Genomic DNA, 24024 nt, shown 5'->3' with positions numbered 1-24024 from the left:
AGAGTGGTGGACTGAGGAGAAAAAAGTATAATTAGTCTGTGAAGGGTTTAAATATCTCCAGGTATCGATCAAGGCGTTCTCTGATAACAATTTTTTTAAAAACTTTGGGGATGCTGCTGATGTATTTGCAATCAATCCCTTCCGATCTAGTTTTGGATTTATTACCAAATTGAAATCTCCTAGAAATATGATCATCCCTGTTGCATGTTGCTGTAGTAGTTTAAAGATCTTAGAATAAAAGGGTAACAGCCCTGAAAAAGGGGCATAAATATTAATTATAGTAACTTCAATCCCCAATAATGTACCTCGTAGAAGAATATATCTACTCTCTGGGTCTAGAACAGATTTACGAAGTATAAATGCTAAATGTGGACTGAACGCAATGGCAACACCCCTTTTCTTGTCCTTATAAGTTGTAGCATAAAGTTGGGTGTATGCTTTATGAATGTAAGGAGGTGGACCTGCGTGTTGCCAGTGTGTTTCCTGCAATCCAACTATATCAGCTTTATAACGCAAATAATATTGGGCTGCTACTTTTCTTTTTGTTGGGGAATTAAGCCCCTTAACATTATGGGAAATAATTGTAATGTCCATTATTAAAAAAAAATTGTAACCATCTTATGAACCCAAAGGTCTCGGATAAAGCATAATTTCCCAGAAACAAATAGACAGAACGTCTATTTTGTCAATTACATACCCAATGCGCATGTACCAATATCTAAACATGCTATCAGAGAAGTGTTGCATAAAGAAAAATAATAACAATAAAGTTATGAAAATTAAGTCAAATAACAAATAACAAAAAACTAAGAAAGAAAACAACCGTAACCGTGATGGAGACTAAATAGTCCTCAAAAAAAACATAATCTTCGCTGTGGTCTTAATACTTTTTAAAATGAAGATGCATTACTTCATGAATGTGTTTTTTAAAATACACATTTGTAATCTTAGTTTATTCTTGAAGTTTGCTGATTATTTGTCTCACGCCATCTAAAAGGTTAAAAAGGATATCAAGCTGACCTGTTAATTATGTAAGTAATATTGAACATTGTGTCTTGGAACAACTTTCAATAAGGGTAAACTTTAGTAGGAAGTAATTATGCTAAAGGGTCTATGGATCTGGGGCATGAGAGTCTGTTAGTGTCTATATATATTTATAATAGGAAATCATTTTAGAGAATTTGTAAAAGAAAAGTTATAAGTCTGAGAACCAAAATAAGTTGATAGGGTGTGAAACACAATCTGAATTGTTGCAAGAAAGAAGAGTTTTAAGGTTCCAACTTCTATTTGACATTTAATTGGTACTGAATAGCACATTTAGTTTTTAGCTTTGTCGAATCTATTAAATTGAAGGCAGTATTATTAGCACTAATCACAACTTGTCAGTGGTGTTGTATCTAGATAACACGTAACTACCAGCTGGCAACTGTTATTAAAAAAAAGTATATTTTTATATTGCAGTGAATATATAAAACAAGAACATTCTTTAAAGTATCATGCATTGTACATTGTGACAAAAATTAAATATAGGCAAATATAAAAGTCAAGAACTTTCTGACATATCTCATAAAAGAAGTTTACCTAATGCCTTTAAATTTGCCCATAGACTAAAATGTGTTTAGTGATTAGCAAATCACTTTAAATCCACAAATGTGGTCACTAGCTGGGTTTGATTAAAATGATTTTGAGTTGATTTATATACATACTGTATATAAATCTTTCAATAAAACAAGAGGAATAAAAAAGGTGACATAGGGTGAAGACTTTGTTTTCCCCAGAAGGATACTCATTTTATATATACTATAATTTATTTATATATTTATAGGTTTTTGCTCATACAACTTTTTTATGGGTTGGTGATGCTTTTGTTTGCTTCTTTTTTTTTTTATTGGAATGGCAAAAATGAATTTTATTTTCATAAGCATTTTTTGCTTTTGTGCCTTAAAGACAATAGGAATAGTTTTGCATAGTTGTATTTCTTTTTACCATAGTTGTACTACATGAGAGGACTGTACTACTAAAAACGCTTAGTTAGACTCTCCACTAGAAACAATATTATTTTCGAATTGAACAGCTCCTTTAAGGCCATGCACTTGCCATTCTCTAGGAAAAACATCTATGTTGCTTTCTGTAGATTCCTTCAGCAGTTTGACATTTTTTTGAGGTTATATAGTGAACTATACAAGTCTGAAAAGGTCTGGGCTTAGTATTGATTATTTTCTTTTGATGTTATTTTATGATATATTAAATGTTATCATTACTTTCTCTAGCCCTTAATTGTCTACATGAAAGAACTTCTGCTTGGTTACCTTTGCTGCACTACTATATTTCAGTCACCTTAAAGTGTATTGCATTTCAAGTGCAGCTATTTTCTTTTTTTTAACCTTTTCAAATCATTTTCAGAAACTCATGGTAGCTTCACTATTGACTGTTCATGAAGATGGTTAGAAAGAAAAGTGCAAACTTGACAAGTTGGTTACTGGTTTCTTTTATAAGGACAGTCCAAAAACGAAATACCAACTATTCACATGCTACTTGGTATATTATTATTTATTAACATGTATTTATATAGCGCCAACATATTGCATAGCACTGTAAAGTAAATGTGATTATACAACTAAATCACATTAATTATATACATAGAACATATGGGGGCAGATTTACCTAGGGTCGAATATCGAGGGTAATAGTAAAGGTCCTAGGACAGAGCCTTGAGGAACTCCAACAGAAAGAGGTAGGGGAGAAGATGATACTCCATTGTAGGAGACACTGAAGGAACAATTGGTGATGTAAGAAGAGAACCAGGACAGGGCTGTGTCACGAAGGCCAAGCAAATGGAGGGACTGGAGGAGGAGAGGGTGATCTACAGTGTCAAATGCGGCTGTGAGATCAAGCAGTATTAGTAGTGAGAAATGATTGTTGGCTTTAGCGGTTAAAAGGTCATTAGTTAGTCGAGTCAGGGCAGTGTTGGTGGAGTGTTGTGGCTTAAAACCAGATTGTAGGGGGTCCAGCAGGTTATTGTCAGAGAGGAATGAGGTTAGTCGGTTGTAGACTAGGCGCTCAAGTAGTTAAGAGATGAAAGGTAGCAGAGAGATAGGTCAGAGGCTGTCAAGATAAGAGGGATCAAGAGAGGGTTTTTTCAGAATGGGGGTGACAAGAGCATGTTTTAGTTGAGAAGGAAACAGTCCAGTTGAGAGCGATAGATTATATAAGTGAGTTAAGGCTTTGATTAGACAAGGATTGGTATTGCAGAGAACTTTTGAGGGAATTGGATCAAGCGGGCAGGTGGTAAGGTGAGAAGAGGCCAAAAGCTTTGAGACTTCCTCATCAGTGACAGGAGAGACTGGGGAATGTCGAGGGAGGGTGGTGGAAGTCTAGGGGGGTTGAGTAGTGTAATGTCCCTTCTGATAGTGTCAATTTTGTTTTTGAAGTGCTCAGCAATATCTTGAGCAGAGACAGTTGTGCATGGAGAGGGTGGAGAAGGAGAAAGGAGAGTGTTAAAGGTGGAGAAAGTTGTGCTGGATTTTAGAAATTAGAGTTAATGAGTGAAGTAAAGTATGTTTGTTTGGCTTGAAAGAGGCTGGTGTTATAGGAGCGCAGGGCAGATTTGTTGCTCCAAAAGTCTGATTCGGAACGGGATTTGCGCCAACGACGCTCAAGTGCATGTGAGTGTCTTTGGAGCGCTTTTGTATGAGCAGTATGCCAAGGTTGAAGTGGTTTGGGTCTAGAACGTTTAGTTCTTATAGGAGCAAGCTCATTTGGGCAGTGGTGAGAGTACTATAGTAGACAGAGGTAGCCACATTAGGACATGAGATGGCTGAGATATTAGAGTGAAGAGAGTCAAAGGAAGAAGTGAGATGTGACACATCTACAGCTTGCAAGTCACGGTAAGTACGTGTTTGGGGAATAGCAGGGGGTGAGGAGGGAGTTGGTGAGAGTTGAAATATGAGCATATTGTGATCAGAGAGGGGAAATGGTAAGTTAGTAAAATTGGTGGTTGAACAGAGTATGGTAAATATGAGATCCAGAGCATTACCATTGGAGTGAGAGGGGGAGTCTGAGCACAGAGATAAGCCTAGGGAGGAGGTTAGTGAAAGAAGTTTAGAGACAGAAGAGTTGTTAATGTTGTTAACGGCTATATTAAAGTCACCTAATATGATGGATGGGATGTTAGATGAAAGAAAGTAAGGAAGCCAGGCAGCAAAATTGCCCAAAAATTGTGCAGTTGGTCCTGGTGGTCGATATATAAAAGCAATGCAGAGTGAAACAGGAGAAAAGAGCCTAAAGCAGTGAGCCTCAAATGAGGAGAATGATAGAGAGGGAACAGGTGGAAGAACTTTAAAAGTACAGCGGGGAGAGAGAAGCAAACCTACCCAACCTCCAGGTCTGTTACCAGGTCTGGGAGTATGAGTAAGGTGTAGGCCCCCATAGGACAGGGCAGCAGGTGAGGCAGTGTCAGTAGGAGAAAGCCAGAATTCAGTAAGTGAGAGAAGGTTAAAGGAATTTGCAATGAAATGGTCGTGTATAGTGGTGAGTTTGTTGCAGACAGATCTGGCATTCCAGAGAGCACAGGAAAGATTAACTGGATTTTTGGGTATAGGAATACGAGTTCTGTACTGTTTAAATTTGCTCCGGAGAGAAGAAAGTCGTGGCCGTGATATAACTGGGATGGGGTAAGTGCCAGGGTTTGGGGAAATATCCCCAGCTGCCAGCAATAGAAAGGAAAGATAGACTAAGGGGCAGATTCACTAAGGGTCGAATTTCGAAGTAAAAAATACTTCGAAATTCGACCCTCGAATTAAAATCCTTCGACTTCGAATATCGAAGTCGAAGGATTTAGCGCTAAACGTTCGTTCGTTCGATCGAAGGATTTTTCGTTCGATCGAACTATTAAATCCTTCGAATCGAACGATTCGAAGGATTTTAATCCAACGATCGAAGGGAAATCCTTCGATCAAAAAAAGTTTAGCAAGCCTATGGGGACCTTCCCCATAGGCTAACATTGACTTCGGTAGGTTTTATCTGCCGAAGTAGGGGGTCGAAGTTTTTTTTAAAGGGAAAGTACTTCGACTATCGAATGGTCGAATAGTCGAACGATTTTTCGTTCGAATCGAAGTCGAAGGTCGTAGTCGAAGGTCGAAGTAGCCCATTCGATGGTCGAAGTACCCAAAAAATACTTCGAAATTCGAAGTATTTTTCATTCGAATCCTTCACTCGAGCTTAGTGAATCGGCCCCTAAGTGAGAGCAGGATTTGTAAATTCTTAGTTTGTATGAAAAAGAGGAGTTTTGTGGAATAGCTAAACAGAGTACTTTATACACTTCATGTATGGAGAGGGAAGGAGAGGAGAGTAGAGAGGCTGAGATTTGTATAGAACTGGGATTTGATGGAGGAGGTAGTGAAAAATGTTTTATGAAACATGAGTGAAAGGAGGAGAAATGCAGGATAAAGCATGTTTGGAGTAAGAAGTAACAAACTAGCAGGTGAAATGTGGTTAACTGCTCTTAAATGACACGATAACCTCTACAGAAAACATGATCAGCTCATAGCCCAATAATAACCAATACAACAACTGCAGATTTGGTCTATGACTAAATAGAGCACGATGTACTGTATACAGTAGCTATCTTCCATGAATTTCCCCCTACCTATATCCTTCCTTATCACCAAGCTGTCTAGTCAAGGATGCACAATGTCCTGCTTTACTTGTGCATCTGTCCGTGCACTACTAGTAAATGATAAGAAATTTTCAGAAATAATGCCCCACACCTGAAATTACTTGAAAATAAATATATCATTGTTATCAAGTTCAAGCTCTCAAAAAGAACCCCAGCAGACATATATCACATACATAAACAGACCTATCTGTATTTTCACATATATAAAGGAGGTTATTTACTAAACTCCAGTCAGGCTTTTTGGGCAAAACTCAAAATTTTAATTTTTTTTTTGCGATTTATTAAAGCCAGATGGCTGCAAAATGTCTGTATCCAAGGTTTTCTATAAGTCAGTGGGAGAGCTTCCTATCTTATTTCGAACTTTCGCCCGAAAATCCGACTATTTCATCAGGCTTTTGGTCAAAATTCCCCAAAATTCTGGCTTTTTCAGGTAAAAAGCCCAAAAAAAATTGAATCTCTTGATTCAGTTTTTGCTCGATTTTATAGAGTTTTTCCTCAATCCAATTAAATCTAGCTTTTTTTTAATAATAAATCGGTCAAATCGTGAATTCTAGTTTGGTCTGCGTTTTTTAATTGAAAAATCAGAAAAATTCAGATTTTGATAACTAACCCCCAAAGTGTATATACAGTTATCTATAGCAAACTAAACATCACTATAGCATTAAAAATAATAATATCAATAAACAAGGTCATATTGTGGTTTATAGTTTGGTCAAACCTTTTTAATTGAAAAATTTTGAAAAATTCGGATTTTGATAACTAACCCCCAAAGTGTATATATAGTTATCTATAGCAAACTAAACATCACTATTATCACTAACAGAATCACCCACCACAACATCTCCTGGCAAGACATTCCACAACCTCACTGTCCTCATTGTGAAGAGCCATCTACATTGCTTCAAATTAAAGTTCTGTTCCTCTACTCCAGTGCTCCTAGAGCACAATCATTAGTGTTCATCTAACAGTACTTGTGCCCTGGGGAATGCTGTAGCGTCAGGAGGCACTGGCCAGCCCTATCCTTACCACTTGCATTGCACCTGTTTTTTTTACTTTGCATGGTGCCCAGGAGGTCATAAAACACCTATGGTATTTGGAACACTTTATGAGTTTTCTTTGGTTGCATTATACAGGATATTTGTTGGATTTCATAGGAAACACAATCCTCTTGAAAGTCAGATTTAGTTATAGCATTAATGTGTAAAAATGTGCAATATGACTCTTCAGAAAATATCGAAAACCTGGTTAACTGTGCTCTGTAATAATTCTCTGGAAAGTGCTTTATGTGGTCATTACAGCACCCTGACTGCTACAGAAATGCTAATGCAATCATTGTAATAAGAGACAATTATTTATAATTTAGAGATTTGATTACAATTTAATGTACACCATTCCAACCAGCAGCAATAATGTGGTTTTGGTGAAATGGCACAGTTGAATCAATAAAAAGTATATAATGAATTAAAGCAAAGCTGCTCAAATTTTGTAACGTTGTTGCCTTAACAGTTTTTTTGTGATAAATGGCCTCCTTGTTTAATATCATAGACTAAATCAGTGGACAGTATTTAACAGACTGACCTCTGAAATCTGCTCTCCCTAAACCCTTTTGTGAATACTGAGGGAGAGGTAAGAACTCTGTCACTGTTCTGTCCAAGAAAATGTGTCATGCTCTGTTTGAAAAGGTAATTTCTCCTGTTCAGTAATCATATATGCTCTGCTGTAGTTACTGTGTGTTATGCAGCAACTTTACTGAGTTTGCACTGCAGATTAGCTCAGGTTCATAATTAAGCCTTCGCAGGGCTTATGCTGCATTCCAAAATGGCTACTGTATAACGAATCTGCACATTCTGAGCAATACCTTGCTATCTGATTGAGATTCCCACACACTGCAAGGAGATTGATTATTACTGATGTTTACTGTACTTTAACCATATAGTGTATACTATAAAGGTTATAAAATCCTATATGTTCAGGGTCAGACCCTCTCCCTGTCATCCTTACCTTACTCCCCCGTGCTCCTTTCTCCAACAGGTGTGTGTGCGCCCGTGTGTGGCAGGAGTTTGAAGGTGGGTTGTGTCTAGAGCTGGGGGCCTGAGGGGGCTTTGTGGCAGGGATTGGGGACCCTGAGAAAGCAGCTTCAATGGGGGGCTGTATATTTTGATTTATGTAAATTTAGTAACAACTATACGACCACTATTTATGTTAAACCCGAGTGCATTAAGATCTAGGTGGGCTGGTGGCCTTGCTGTGTACATTTCAATAGCAGTGTGTTTCTCTACAGTTATACAGGGCTCCTCCATGTTCACTTCATTTTAATAAAAAGTCAAAAACCTAGAACATGTCCGCCTATGCCTTAAGTCCTTTTGTCAGCATCTGTGTGTCCAGTGGCGTAACTATAGATCATACCTCCCAACTGTCCTATTGTCAGAGGGAAAGTCTCGCTTTTGACAGCTCAGCCCGCAGTCCCGCGTCTGTACTGAATAGTCACAAGTTTCACTGAACAGCCAGAAAAAGAAACAATGTTTCTAACTTAATTGGCTTTTGGCAGAGCGCCCAGAACATCCACCAGGTGCAACTAAGATACTTTTGTAGCAATTTTAGGATAAGCAAATAAGTAATTAAATCATTTAGATAAGGAGGTCACTTGGGAAAAGTTAGACTCACAGTTTAAAGGACAATTCACCTACATTAGCAAAACTGTAATAACTGGAAAAAACATATAAATATGTTCAAACTTTCACAGCCTGCCCATTTTTTTTTAACTGAACATGGTAATTAGGGGGGGTTTCCACAAAAATGGGAGTGGTCAAAAAAATTGCAGTGCTACGCACGGCAAATTTTTTTGTCCCTCTTTTTATTTTCAAAATGTTGGGATGATAGAGGAAGCAGACCCTGTGGTCACTGGGGCACCTTGGAAACAGGGGGCACAGGTCACAGGGTCAGCTTCCTCTATAGTATAAAAATCCCTCTTCCCTAGCTCTCCCCTCCTTTAAATTACTGCACTTCTGTGCGTTTGTGAGCATGCAGCAGGGAGAAGGCGCTATCTGTATCTTTGGATCCTCCTCTTTCCCTTTGGAAATTTACAGAGCTTTTCGGTGCATTTGCATTTCGCGTACATAACGGACTGGCTCCAACTGCAGCTCAGTTATGGTGCTCCCTTAGCAAAGAAATCCAAAGGTACGGAAGATGGCCGCCCATGAGCTCCGCTGCACTACAGCATTTCAGCGAGGGCCACTGTGGACTATGCAGGGAGGAAGTAGGAAGTGGGGTCAGTGGAGGGTCAGTGTTTCATCCAGGGGCACTGTGGACTATGCGGTGAGGAAGTAGGTATTGCATGGCGCTTTCTCTTTAGGGAGGGTTAGTTCTCCTTTAACACGATATGTCAGAAGTGACACCATTCCAAGACAAAATCTAGGGATCTAGTGTGTGTAATTTACCAAAAGGTACACAAATTTGCATCTGTTTTGCTGCATCACATGCAAGCCAGTGTACGCATAATTATGCTGTAATTCTGGGGGGAAAAAAACACTTCACTGTATGTAAAAATCTTTTCATTTTGTATCCAAAATGTGCACATTGTACTGCATAATGAGTATGTGTCCCCAGTTTCATTTGAAGTCATAACATTAGAAGTTGATTCTTAAATCAGCACCAGTAAATAAAACACACCCACATCTCTCATGGGTCAGTGACCCATTTAATACAAAAAGGAATTAGTATCCTGTCTGCAATATCTACAACTGGCTCCATGTTCTGTGATTTTGACATCTCGGCTGGAGGCATGAAACACTTTTTTTGTCCTGGCACTAAATATATAAACAACACTCAGAACCCCCCTGAATCACTGATCACTGGGGTGGAATCTATAGACAAAAAGAAAGAGGCCGTAATGAAAAGAGAGGTTTGATGAATGAATGGATAGATTGATAGATACATGCAAACGTTTCTGTGCTAATACATTGCAATTGTTTTTGGAGCCAGTGTTTTAAGATAAATGAAAATACATTGAGAAAAACTGTGACTGTGTTGCGAGGATTGCATATCTGATACAAGTTTGCCCTCCACTGGAGAACTTAGTACAGGTCTTTAAGCAGAGTCTTATTGTATTATTTTCTGTTGTTTATTCTTCTTATTTCCTAAAGAAATATCTACACAAGTTACAAAAGCTGTTTTTTCTGTTAAACGTGCTTTCCGTTTGTAGTGTTGTTATTCATTTGTCAAGGGCAGGTTAAGAGCATTGAAAATTATCAGTTTTCAAGTCCCTAACACACTCACAAGCCAGCTGTTGTCTATTACTGTACAGTTTATACAGTACCTGCAGTATATTTTGCTCATGAGCTTCCATTACCAGTTGTTTTATGTCTAAATAGATACGCACATTAGCACATTTAAATGAATAAATGTATTATATATTTCTTTCATAAACCACTAAAAGAGTTATCAATATATATAAAAAAATATAGATGTTTGGACACTCTGAATTACAAACTGCATGTACTGTAGATAACAGGCACGGTCAGTGAATCAATTTTAAAAGCTTTCTCTTTTACCCTTCCTGAAGGATGACAGTAGGGTTAATCTATTGATTTCCCTGCATCAAGCAATTGCAACCAGGATACAGCATATACAGGTATGGGACCATTATTCAAAATGCTTGGGACCTGGGGCTTTCCGGGATAACGAGAGCAGGGGACTAGACTTAGAGGACTGTTCCAAACCATTAAAAGTCATGAAAAGTCTGCATATTTTTTAATTGATGTATATTACAATGTTGCTTGAAATTGTTTATTTTTCAAAAAGCTCAAGTTATGTTTGTGTGGAGTTCCCCTTTAATGTTGTCCTGCTTAATATGCTGTGACTGTATAAGTAAATGATCATTTATCTTCAGTACAGTTTTACCTTATAGGGAGAATTCAAAATGTAACTCATAAAGAGGATCACCGTACCAGAGGCCACCCCTTTAGACTAGAAGAAAAGAACTTTCATTTGAAGCAACGTAGGGGGTTCTTCACAGTCAGGACAGTGAGGTTGTGGAATGCACTGCCGGGTGATGTTGTTATGGCTGATTCAGTTAATGCCTTTAAGAATGGCTTGGATGATTTTTTGGACAGACATAATATCAAAGGTTTTTGTGATACTAAACTCTATAGTTAGGGGCAGATTTTTCAAGGGTTAAAGTGAAAATTCAGTAAGTAAAAAAATTCAAATTTCGAGCTATTTTTTTTGTACTTCGACTATCGAATAAGCCAAAATAAGATTTGAATCTGAACAAAATTTGACTATTCGAATATAGAAATTTATCATGTACTGTCTCTTCGACCATTCACCATCTAAAACCTGCCAAATTGCAATTTTAGCCTATGGAGGACCTCCTAGAACCTATTTGGAGTCATTTGATGGACTTTGAAAATTAGAAGTTTTTTGGGGCAAATCCTTCGATTCGAATTTGATGGAATGCGCTAAAACTTTGATTCACGTGATTCGAATTCAGCCTATTCACCAGAAGTTAAAAACTTTTTTTTTAACAAATTTCAATTAAAAAAAACTCCCATTACTTCGAAATTCGACCCTTGATAAATCTAGCCCTTAGTATAGATATGGGTATATATGATTTATGTGAAAGTAGGGAGGGGTGTGGGAATGGATGCTGGGTTTTCATTTGGAGGGGTTGAACTTGATGCAATTTGTCTTTTTTCAACACAGTTTAACTATGTAACTATGTAACTATGTAACTACGTAAAGAAAAGTTTGCAATAAATCTGTTCATTACATTTCTTAGTGTTAAATCGCGATGAACAAAACTTTTTGCCTGGTTTCACCTCAGAAACCCCCCCCCCCATAGTTCTTATGTACCGTGCACTGAAAAAAAACCTCATGTGGTTTGGAAAAAAAACGGCTTCAGAAATACGGCCATTGACTTGACAATCATTTTACTACTTTTTCAGTGAAGCAAAATGGGAAAGAGTAGCCCAACGCTAGTGTTAGAATGTAAGTTTACTAGAGACTTTATAAAATGGACAAAGCTGTAGTAGCTAGTGATGAGCTAGTTTGTTTTTTCGCCAGACATGGATTCACAGTGAAATTCAGCACTTCGCCGTCTGTGGCAAACTTTCACCACAAAATGTTTTGCTGAAACAAAAAAGTCGCCATAAGAAAAAATGCCCATTGACTTTAATGCATTTATACAAACAATTTGCTGTATCGCCAAGACAAAAAGGGATTCACCGAGTCCAATTTTTTTGGATTCGGCCGAACCCCCGAATCCTTTGTGAAGGATTCGGCCGAATACCGAATCCGAATCCTAATTTGTATATGCAAATTAGGGGTGGGAAGGTTAAAACATTTTTTACTTCCTTGTTTTCTGACAAAAAGTCATGCAATTTCCCTGCCCACCCCTAATTTGCATATGCAAATTAGGATTCGGTTCAGCCGGGCAGAAGGATTCAGCCAAATCCGAATCCTGCTGAAAAAGGCTGAATCCTGGTCGAATCCTGGATTCGGTGCATCCCTAAAAAAAAAGTTGCAAATATTGACTTTAATGCATTTGGAGTTAGAAATAATTGTCACGCATGTAAAAATTTAATGTAAACAAAATTTTGACGCCTATTGAATTTTTCACCCATTTCACAAATTTTTTCAGTTTTGCAATTCTTTTCGGTGAAGCAAAATGAAACATATCACTTGTAGTAGCCCACAGCAACTAATTAACAAGTCGCAACTGTCGGTTTGCTGATTAAAAGCAACCATCTGATTGGCTGCTATAGTTTACAAAACCAGAAGTAATCTAAGCTTCTTACAATTCTGAACAATTCACAGTGATTGTGATTTCTTTTTATCTATGCTTTCAGAGCATCCGAATCTATGTAAAGATATCCATTAACTAATACCATTGCTTTTGTAATTTCCTTTGGAAAAAATGTAAGGGATGCAGCATATTTTACTTACCTTAATTATCTACTCACATGTTAATTGAATTTTGCACTGCGCCACATGCCATATATGAGCACTCATAATCTTTTACAAAGCTTTTCTATATTCCTTGCTTAATTGTGAAAACTAAGACTGTGATTTTAAAAATAAATGTTTCTTTGTTTTAGTCTAAGTTCAAGCTTCACACAACCTTGAGTAAATCCATGATTCATTGAACAGTGCATGATTCATTAGTATTAATTTCCAACATTTCTTAGAATAAGAATTACCATGTGTATATATTAATATATTACTGCGAATACTCTCGTATTTAATTCTCTCTTCTTTTGTTTGACCTCTATTATATTAATAAATTATCCTCCACTATAATCAAGGGAAATTGTGCTCATAAAATTTTTTATTTTTTTTTTGTTTGGGTTTATTGCAATGATGTCCTGTACTTATTATCCTGCCTGTTACATATTTAATGATATCAATGAACACTTACAGGAAACATAAGACAATGTTATCCTAAGTTCTTTTCCAATACAGTGTAGCTAGGCCCAGTCTTACATGCTACTTAGCCTTCCATTCTATGTCTCAGATGAATGTGGTCAGACAGTCCTGAACCCGAACGACATTTGTTTAACACCTGAAATTCAGGCTGCTAAAGCTATTGCATTTAAAAATCAATTTGTCCAGAAGAAGTGTATAAAACCTCGGGAGCACATATTGCATTAAATCATAGTAATGGAGATTTACAGCTAGGTACAGAGTCGAACGTATGATATTCTCAAAAAAAGAAAAAGATTTTGTGTCATTCTTAGGCAGTTTGGGATGGAAAGGACTGATCATGAGAAATAGGAATAAATGCAGTTTAAAATACAATATATCCTCATACTCGGCAACTTGTTGAAAATGAGAACATGGTTACATGGTTACATGGTTACAAGGAAAGTTTGTGCTGGAAACATATAAACCATGCATGAAATATCCCTTGATTTCCTATGATACAGTATTTTTCAGTTGCAAATTCTTGAACAGTTGCTAAATACTTTTAAAGTGGACTTGTTACCCAGACATAAAAAGCTGTATAATAAAAGTCCATTGAAATCCTAATTCTTCTTTTTTATTAAAGCGTTCATAGCTTTAATAAAAAAAAGCCTTAGGCATAGAGGTGTGGCAGGCAATTATTTTCACTTTCCATTCAGCACTTAGTAGTTGTCACTGCTCTACACACATTCTCCTGTTCTCTTAACCATTTAAATGTGTAGCCGTCAATGCATGGGGATGGACATCAGGTCCCCCATTCTGGTGCACAAACAAGATTCTTAGATGATGCAAGGCTTGCCTTAATAACAGTGTCCACAAAATGGCTCCTGCCTGCTTGTTATAATTATGAATTCCCAGACTGATGGAAACAAGATTCAAATGATTAATACAGTGTAATTAAAGTTAATTTTGCTTGACTAACATGATAAAATAGGATTTGGAATAATTGTTTTGGGTGACGGGTCCCTTTTAAGGTATGGGAATCTTCATGTTTTTTCTCATTGGTGTAAGACTGGAAAAGAACATTTGTTTGAATATTTAGCCAGATTTGAAGTATACCTTTTCTCTCAATACAGGAAACTTCTTGGTTTCATTTTGCCTGCTATTCTGAATGAATGACGGATACTTGCATGCATTGTATGATTTTTTTTCCACAAGATAATATACCTTTTACTTAAAAGGTTATTTTCCATGTAGTATATTGTAGAGTGAGGAATTAACTTACTGTGTGTGCAGAGCATGCCTCTTCTGCTATCCCCTATTTTACATTTTTAATAGACTTGATGAGAACTCTCATACTGTATATTAAAGCAAAAAGAAAATAGTCAGAAAGTATTAGAAATAAACTTTTTCAGCAGCCTTTTAAGGATTATTATTGCACTGATGTGGGTCTTTATTTATACTGTATATTATAAAAAAATGAACAATGTTCATCATCATTAGTAAATTATATTTATTAAGCATCAACAACTCACACTGAAGTAGTAGGAATCTAAGAAGACTTTATTACATTTAGGAGTATTTATAAATATTTGGGGGCAATGCCACAGCATTGGGGACTCTAATTCTCTCTTAGCAGAGTAGACACGTGCCTAGGGCGCAAATATGGGGGGTGGCACCAGGCACATACAGGGGCGATCCGCCAATGAGGCGAGCTGAGGCGCTCGCCTCAGGCGGCATCGCCAGCTAGGTTTCCAGGGGCGGCAAAAAGCCGCTCCTGGTGCCTTTAAGAGCCGAATTTCCGGTTTTTGAACCGGAAATTCGGCTTTACTAGGGCGAGAGAGCGCAATTGCGCTCTCCGCACTAGCGTTGCTGCCTCCCCCCCGGAAATCGAATCGGGCTGGGGGGGCGGCATTACTGGAGCCGCCTCAGGCGGCAATGGATACAGAAACGGCGCTGGGCACATACTGTCTCTGCCCCAAATCCCTAGTCCAGTCCCCTCTCGAAGTTATGGCCAGCTAGTGTGTTATGGCCAGCTTTTGAAGCATGTTGGTCCTTTCTGACATGCATGAGCGACCAGCCTGGTTGCCTAGGATGCCTGACCTGGCATTAATAACAGGCCTCTGGTTAACTGATCCCATACCTGTATAGTAATGGCTATATCATTTTTGCAATATTTTTAGGCATTCCAATAATTATCAGACCAGGCTAAAGGAGATGGAGTTGTAATATTGGTGTGTAGTGATGAGCAATTCTGTCCCGTGGCGTGGCGAAAAATGCGCAAAATGCATTGAAGCCAATAGGTATCAACATTTTTTTGCACGCGACAAATTCTTTCACGCACAACAATTTTTTTCTCACCCCAAATTCATTAAAGTCAAAGGGCATTTTGTCTTATGTTATTTGAAAAAGATTGACGCCAATACCTTGTCTGCTGCAAATGGGGGGTTCCCAATCTTTATTCCATGGCTCTTCCTCAGTAACTCACTGAGGAAGGGCCACGTTTGATAACTGTGAAGTGTCATGAGCACCATGGAATAAAGATTGGGAACCCCCCATTTGCAGCAGACAAGGTATTGGCATCAATCTTTTAAAAAAAATTTATATTACTGGCGAGTGGCTAGGCCAGGGCCTCTACCTAATCCCCTAATTGAAATTTAATTTTGTCTTATGTTGACTTTTTTGTCTCTGGGAAATATTTTGTAGTGGATTTCTGCTGCAGTTTTGCAAAAAAAAAAAAAAAAAACCGTAGAAGGTGAAATGCAGAATTTCATCTAGAATCCATGCCTTCCAAACAATCACTCATCACTATTGGTGTGTAGGCAGCCATCTCAGGTCATTTTGCTGGATCCTGTGTTTTCAGAAAGAGTCAGCACTTCAAGATGAAACTGCTTTGAGGCAGGCTATTTTTTCTCCAACTCAATGAAACAGAAGAAGTCACAGTGGGACATGAATATTTTCTACTGAGTGGTATTCTCATATGTACTGTACCAAGGAGCTGTTATCTTGTATGGGAGCTGTTATCTAGTAACCATCCAATTGTTCTATTGTTAGGCTGCTGGGGGGGGGAGGGAAGGGGTGATATCAATCCAACTTACAGTGCAGCAGTAAACTGAAGTGACTGAAGTTTCATATGACTGGAGGCATCTGGGAAACAGACAGCATGTCTAGCCCCATGTCACATTTCAAAATGAAATATAAAAAAATCAGTTTGCTCTTTAGAAAAAATTATTTCAGTGCAGATTTCTGCTTGACCAGCAATGTTAACTAATGCATTTTGATAATATGTTTTACCATGACAAAATCCCTTTAAGTTTGGAGGATGGGGAAGAGGGAGAAGAGGTAGGGAGTAGTAGCAATGGCAACTGTAGCTGGGAAGGAAGAAAAGAGCAGCGAGGGAACAGCAGCAGTTGTGTTATATTGGTGGAGCAAGATGACTGGGCTGGCGGGAGACCGGGAAAAAACCATGTTTTGCATGTGCACAGACTCGGCGTGCACACTGGTGTTGCATCGGCGCATGCACACATATTCATCGTTCCGGTGCAGCACAGGGGGGGGCAGAGGGGGGCCCTGGGGTAGCAGCCCCAGTGGGCCCCAGGCCCCCCAGTCCGACCCTGACTGGGCCTGACTTCTTTGGCTCTGGAGGATGTATGCTCTATGGTTTAATTTTATAGTCCTCATTCAGGGCAAAAGATTTAATAGAGGAGGTATAGACTATTTATATTTAGACTTTAACCATTAATTTTATCTCACAATATAGCTTCATATGTGCAGAAAAGGAACATGCTCACAGTAAGCTGCACCTTTATACTTCTCGAAGGATGTGAAAACAAAAGCTATTTCTAAAATGAACATGTTTGATCTTTTCATTTGATATATTTTAGAAATGATTAAAACACATATCTATAGCCATTCATTTGGGAGAAAAATACAGTAGCAGCAATAGAGTAGCTCTATACAATCAAGCAGCATGAAGTGATTTACTGTTATGGTAAGTGAAATTATATTGTTCAATAAATATATCTGCATTTGCTTTTAATGACACATTTGTTAAGATTTGCGATCATAGCCTTTTCCGCAGCATAAGACTAATCCTGCTATTTAATTCCAATGTGAAACATTTGACTGACACTCTTATGTGAATTTATTATAAGTTTTCTCAGTTGTCTGTCTGTAATCTGCATTAAGTGACCTCCCCAGTCCCCAGGATTTATTTAAAGCATTTTATTAAATCAGCCTCCAGCGATATATAACACAAATGTTCAGTATCCTAATTTGTATTAATAACAAAATGATTTTAGAATGTACCCATGAAATGCCTTAGGGGCTGAAATAAATTTATATATCCAAGGCAATAAACTAATTTTTTTATATTAAATCAGGTGAACAGAATGCAAGTCCCCCCCACCCCCTCCTTGCTTATTAGTATAACAGATTGTGAGTCAAAGTAAAACCTGTGACCTTCTTATTGCTGCCTCTCACTTCAGTCAATGCACATGGTTTGATTTGACTGCCATAATCACCTAAAAGAGATGAACTACAGAAACTTGTCAGATTTTCCATCAGGCACTTTATAGCACCATTGATTGAAGGTGTCAGGAGGGGTGTGTGGGATACACGGCTGCCTGACTAGAACACAGCTGGTGCATAGAATGAAGTGCCCCAACTGTACAGTGACAGATTTTGCAAATCCTTCAGGAGTCGCTCATAAATCATTGTGGATTGAGAGGAATGCAGCTGATCTCTGAATTAGCTTCTATTGGAAAGGATCCATGAGTTGCATCCCACAATCTCAATGACATCACAGCACAGCTCACGGTCCTTGAGAGCCCTGATGTTGATCAGCTGAAGGAATTGGCTGCTTCTGCCAATCATAATACTGCTAGATGCTGCTCTACTTCTGGTGATAAGAGAGAAAGGAAAAAGCACAAGCAGCAGCAGCAGTGGGGAAAAATGACTTTAGCTTTACACAAAGCCTAGCGAGGGGCGAAGCAGCAAGCAGCTGGTGTGGGTGAGATTAAATAGTTCTCACTGCATTTCTACTGGTCTCTTAATGCTCCCTGGTGTCATTCTGGTGTCCAAGATAGAAAGTGCATTATACCCGTTCACTAAAGAGACTTGCGAATCATTCCAGCTGGCTGAATGTTTACGGATTTCAGGCTGAGTGTGTGCGAGAGAACGTAACAGAAAGGGCTTGGCTATGAGAGAGTTCAGCAGCTTTGGCTACTGAAGCTGAGAACTGACAGGTAGCACTAATTCTCCTAAATCCGGGACAACTGAGCTCTGCTTTGGAGAACCTACCCTGCATCGAGTCAAGTAGAACCATCCAGGTAAGACGCACTTTAAAAAGTCCCCAAATGAAAAATGAAGTCATGTCTTATAGGTTTTACAGCAAACATGCATGCTTGAGTCTGAAATCGAGAAGTCTTTTTGACTTATGAGCGTAACAAACTCTCATGAATGGATAGAAAAAAAACCTATTGAATATTAGTTATGCAATAATTATAGAAAATTAACACAATATAGGGAAACACTTGGCAATAATTCTTTGGAAAGCAGAATAAACTCCACCTTTTGTTTGACTCCTGCTCATCATTTGAGCTCTGTCTTTCTATCATAACTGAGTGCTGCATGTTTGGACATTGATAACCATGGAACAGCAAACTGCAAATGCTTTTTTGCAGACGGTTTGCCAGTGGTTTTCCCCTTTGGACCCTGCTAGCTCATTCCTGCTAATTTCAAGGAACTTAATGAAGAATAATTACAAACCATTTTGCAGCAATTGCTCACAGGAATCCTTATCCAGCAGATCTGTGCATCGGTTATTTCATTCATTTATTGATCCAGTTTTTTTTCCTTAGAGATGGTCCTGTGATAAAGACAGATTGTTTGCTAAGCAATTTTTCTTTTATATTGCCATTTGGCAATTGCTCTTTACAATATTGATTCGCAGTTTATATTTACATGCCAGTTTTGTGTCGGAAATGAGTCAATGCGTCGATTTATTTTAGCGATGCTACGAACAACACAGATACAGAAACCTAAAAGTTCCATCAAGTGAGCTATTTATCATACTTGCTTCAAGCAGGAATCCTACGTGAGGTCCTCAAAATGTAATTCTGCAAAGTTTCAGTGTTGAATTGAAATTGAAACATTGCCCCAGAATGTATCTTAATGCAAGTTAAGTTGTCAAAGTGTTGCCAGAGAGCGTTCAGTATTGTAGATTTTGCTAAAATATATTTAAGATAGAATATTGCATGTGACGTATAATGTGATAAACAAGGCCTAAAAGTGTCTTCATATCATCTGAAAGCTGTATTCTATATTTTATTCTTTGTAAAAACTCAAATTACCATCTACTGTAGCCATCATCTCTCTATCTAACTATCTATTTATCTATTAAGTATCAGTGAAGGATTAGAGGTGGGTGGGGTTGATGTATTTTATATGTTGCTCCACATGTGAACTAGAGAGGCTGGTTCTTAGTGATGTCAAATAAATAATAAAATAAAAGAAATGTGCCTAGCACATAAGAGTAGTTTGACGAATAAATTGCTTATGCAAAATGCCATGATGTCCCCCCCAAACTACCAGATAATTCTAACTGGTTTGTAACTTCTATGCAGAGTCCATAGAAAAGTGACTCCTCTATATTTCTCCCTTTCTCTATTTCTCTTTGATGGATGTGAAGGGTGTGACTACTAGTTTAAATTGATCTTAACACCACCATACATTTTTATACATACAGGTATGGGATCCAAGATCCATTATCCGTAAACCCATTATTCAGAAAGCTGTGAATTACGGGAAGGCCATCTCCCATAGACTCCATTTTTAAAATGTTTTTTTTTCTGATTTTCTCTTTCTCTATGATAATAAAACAGTGCCTTGTAATCGAAGATATAATTAATCCATATTGGTGGCAACACAATCCTATTGGGTTAATTTCATGTTTAAATTACTTCTTAGAAGACTTTAGACATAGAGATCCAAATTACGGAAAGACCAATTTTCCAAAGTTGTTATCCCATTTAGACTGTAAGCCCTATGGGGTAGGGTCCTCAAGCCTTTTGTTTCCTTGACACTGAGCACTTAATCTGCATTGTAATTATATTGTATATTTTTGTGAATTGTATTCTAATAATGCACTTATTGTTACGTTTTATTCCAATGACCCCTTGTTTGTTACTACTAATTTATTGTTTTGTTGTACAGTGCTTTGCCCTCAAGGAGCGCTTTACAAATAAAAATATACATACATACATACATTAAAAGATACATTAGGGCTTATCTCTTAAAGGGAGGTGCAAGAACTAAGAACACTAATAGGCCAAAATATTCCCCCAATGCCAGTTGCATTTAGCACATCAGGTGAAATACATAGTGCATATTCTGGTGTAAAGAAGACCTATAATTAATATGTGCTTTAATCAGACGTTAATAAGAAGGATCTTGCTTATTGTGGAACCTAATGGAGAGTAAACAAACTAGGCGACAAGTTGATGGACATGTCCAACACATGCCCTTTATATGAAGGTATGGCTTCCTCATCATCAGTACTGAATAACCTGGAGTCCCAGCTAAATGCACTCGCTCTCAGCTTCACACGCGCACTCTATACACACACGCGCTCGCGATTATGTATATACAGCCCTATATCTATATATATATATATATATATATATATATATATATATATATATATATATATATATATATACTGTATATATATATATATATATATATATATATATATATATATATATATATGTCTATAGCGCGTCATTCCTTTCAAATTGTCTCAGGAGATTTTATGTGCCTGGAAATGTTACTGAAACATCACACAAGGTTCTGAGCCCAAGGAAAGGGAGCAGGACAAGGCACCTGGGGGAAATTTATTTAATTTAGGGATATTCCACCTGCCATGGGATGCTGGCACTTGTACTACTTACAGGGCTACATATAGCGTTACTTCAGCAATGCATGCATTGTATAGCGAAGATGCACTAGCATTGGTTTGTGCCCAGCAAAAATCCGTTGGTGATCTTGTGCTTAGGTCAATTTGCATATGGCGGGTAATTTAAAGTTGTATGAAGGTCTTTATTATAAATGTTGGTGTAAATGCTTGAAGTTACCACTTTTTCTTACAAATGTCCAGGGAACCTTAATTAAGACAAGGGAGTTAATATAATGCCCTGCACATGAGCCCTTTGTAAAATGAATGTTCCATATGTTATGAAATGTCTGGAGAAAATTGGTTCCCCAAAAAAAGTTTGTTAGGACTTTTGCAGACAATCCAGCTTCAAAAAAAGAAAAGTTGCCAGCATTTTTGTAAATGTAATGCATTTTCGGCTCACAGGATATGATGTAAGTGACAGAAGATTGAGGAAGATCTAGCTTCTTTTTAGCACTTCGTCTGGTCTGAGGTGGCATAGTCAACTCTGGCGAAAGAGGTAACGTTCAGTAAAATCTACACTTTACTGAATTTGCAGAGTAACGACCTTTCACAAGAGCGAAAAGTCGCCTGGTGATAGAGTGCGAATGAACGCTGCAAAAGGTCTCTTTCACTAGCGAATTGGTGCCTGTGCCTGTTAGTGAATTGGCGATGTCCAAAAATCTCATTTATGCATTACACAGACCCAATATTGCAGTCTGGGGCAATAGTAAATAGGCAGTTATGCCCATTAAGCACGCATATTACAGGGATATGTTGTAGTAGTTGGTCAAAGTTCTTACACTAAAGACAAATGGCAGTTTACTACCACTTATTTAAATAAATTAAATTCTGCAGGTTTTTTTGAATCTCATAAAGCATTGTGGTGAACCTCCTTTTCTTCTGCTTTGACATGGCAGCCTCTATAGACAGGTACACCATACAGTACTTCACTTACATCAACTTCACTCACCTCTGCTGCTAAAAAAGATTGGACATACTGTATATGTTAGATAGATATACAGACCCAAACACTAATTTTAGCATTCATTTTACAAAATATGTATTATTATTTTTTGCACCTGTGTTTCAGGATTTCCTGGAAAGTAACAAAATGTAGGTTTTACATTTCTGGTGCCTTTGAATTGTACAATTTACACACATAACACATCACATCATATAATAGTCACGCCAGATGCACTGTAAATTTATGAATCTATCTACCGTATCTCTATTATAAACAGTGGATTAAGATGACCTGTATAACTGTTCTATAAATATGACTGATTCTTTATAGTTTACTCAAAATAAAAACTATTTATTTTCAGGAGGATACCACATGGCAATTAATTTTGAAGCCCAGTTCATAAATATGGTACTTATTGCCAATGTTAACAGGGTTAAACTACTACATATATATAGGAAGGCTGATATTTTTGTCCAGAAAAGGTGACACCCCATTGCAGCCTTGGGAAATTGCTGTAAGGGAAACAACTCACTGGCGCCCTGTCCTCCCACATGGTTCTTCCTGGTCGCAGCACTGTGACGCCAGCTCCTTCTCGCCAGCCGATTGGATGCCAGCACCGGAATGGATGCTATAAACACGCCAGCGTAAACACACCAGCGTCAACGTCATCACGTCCAATTTTGTCACCAAAGGAGGCCTATTTAAAGGAGCCTGAAGACTGCAACATTGCCCAAATATAGGTTTCGCCTTGTGCATTCCTGGGTGTGATTTTAGTATTGTTATATTGATTCCTGTGTACCGACCTTTGCCTGTTTAACCGTTTTGACCCTATTCTGCCTGGATTGATCTCTTTGCCTGGACTCTGACCATTCTATTGCCAATCCCTTTTGTACCTTGAACTTTGTTTGTTGTACTGCCTCTTCCTTGGTCCACACTCCATACTGAGCCTTCAGGCCCTTACAATTGCCTGGTTGCAGTCCATTTGAATAAAAAAAAGTTTTATATGTTCTTCACACTTTTAATATATTTTATATTAGATAATGTGACTTACTAGTAGACAGAGCATCTGTAATTGCATTAGGGGAAATCAATTTGGTTTCTTTAGGAGTGGTGAAATCATTTTCAAGAGTTGAAGTGGTTAAGGTAAATTTGACCTTGTTCAGGAAAACGCTTTGTGTATTATTGATCAAATTTTCCAGAAATGCAGAACAAATCATTGAGAGACAGCTTCTTCAGCATGCAAGAGACAAATGGGGGGTTGAAACTGTACTACAGTAAATTATCTAAATCTATTTATACAAATGTGTTTTCATATTTCCACCCACACTGTTAATATAGATATACATTAGCCTTTCAAATCAACAAATCTGTGAGGCTTTTAGTACAATAACTGTAAACTAATTTGAAAAAAAAATGTTCCAAAGTTGGTACCACGGCATGTTGTGTTGGGATTTGCAGTGCTGATATATATCAGCTGCCCAAACAAACCACCTTAACATAAAAAACTATACAGAGGTTTGCCATGGATGGTGCCAAGGTAGTAGGCTGCAAAACAACAATATTTGGTTCTGGCAAGTGCACTGAATGTGCCAAGCTTGTATATTCTACCCTATTTTCTTTGGGTGCTCTGCCTTCCTCCCACAGTCCAAAAACATACTGGTACTATAACTGTAATTGACCATATGTGATTTTACGGCAGGGAAATTCAACTGGCTCCAGTGATGTAAATGTCTGCTAAAGTACTAACATGTTGGCACCATATGCATAATAGTCCAAACTTTTCACCACTCAACTATGTGAAATGAATTTGTAAAATGGAAAATATGACTCCCTTAACTTCTGTTTAAATGAATCAAATTTAATAAACTGCATATTTTATTTTTATTTGTCTTTCTGGCTTTTTCCATATCCTAATACCATACCCATTAAAATTATAGTGCCTCTTCAAAATGTTTAATTTGTGAAAGCTTGGCAGTAGTTGTAGTGCTAGTGTAGTGCTATATTTAAAATATATATATATGATATATATATATATATATATATATA

General features: G+C 37.7%; 1 protein-coding gene across 1 annotated transcript in view; it reads left to right on the top strand.

Annotated features, from left to right (window-relative positions):
• The first annotated feature begins 17667 nt into the window (after positions 1-17667).
• ndst4.S (N-deacetylase/N-sulfotransferase (heparan glucosaminyl) 4 S homeolog) overlaps positions 17668-24024 on the top strand; it is a 147446-nt gene continuing 141089 nt past the window's right edge. The window contains exon 1 of the mRNA XM_018243367.2: positions 17668-18408. The gene's annotated coding sequence lies outside the window, so the exon portion shown is untranslated. The remainder of the gene's footprint in view (positions 18409-24024) is intronic.

Source organism: Xenopus laevis, chromosome 1S, assembly GCF_017654675.1.
Source record: "Xenopus laevis strain J_2021 chromosome 1S, Xenopus_laevis_v10.1, whole genome shotgun sequence".
NCBI lineage: Eukaryota > Metazoa > Chordata > Amphibia > Anura > Pipidae > Xenopus > Xenopus laevis.
The sequence above is the reverse complement of the archived record's forward strand: the minus strand, read 5'-3'. Positions and strand labels throughout refer to the sequence as shown.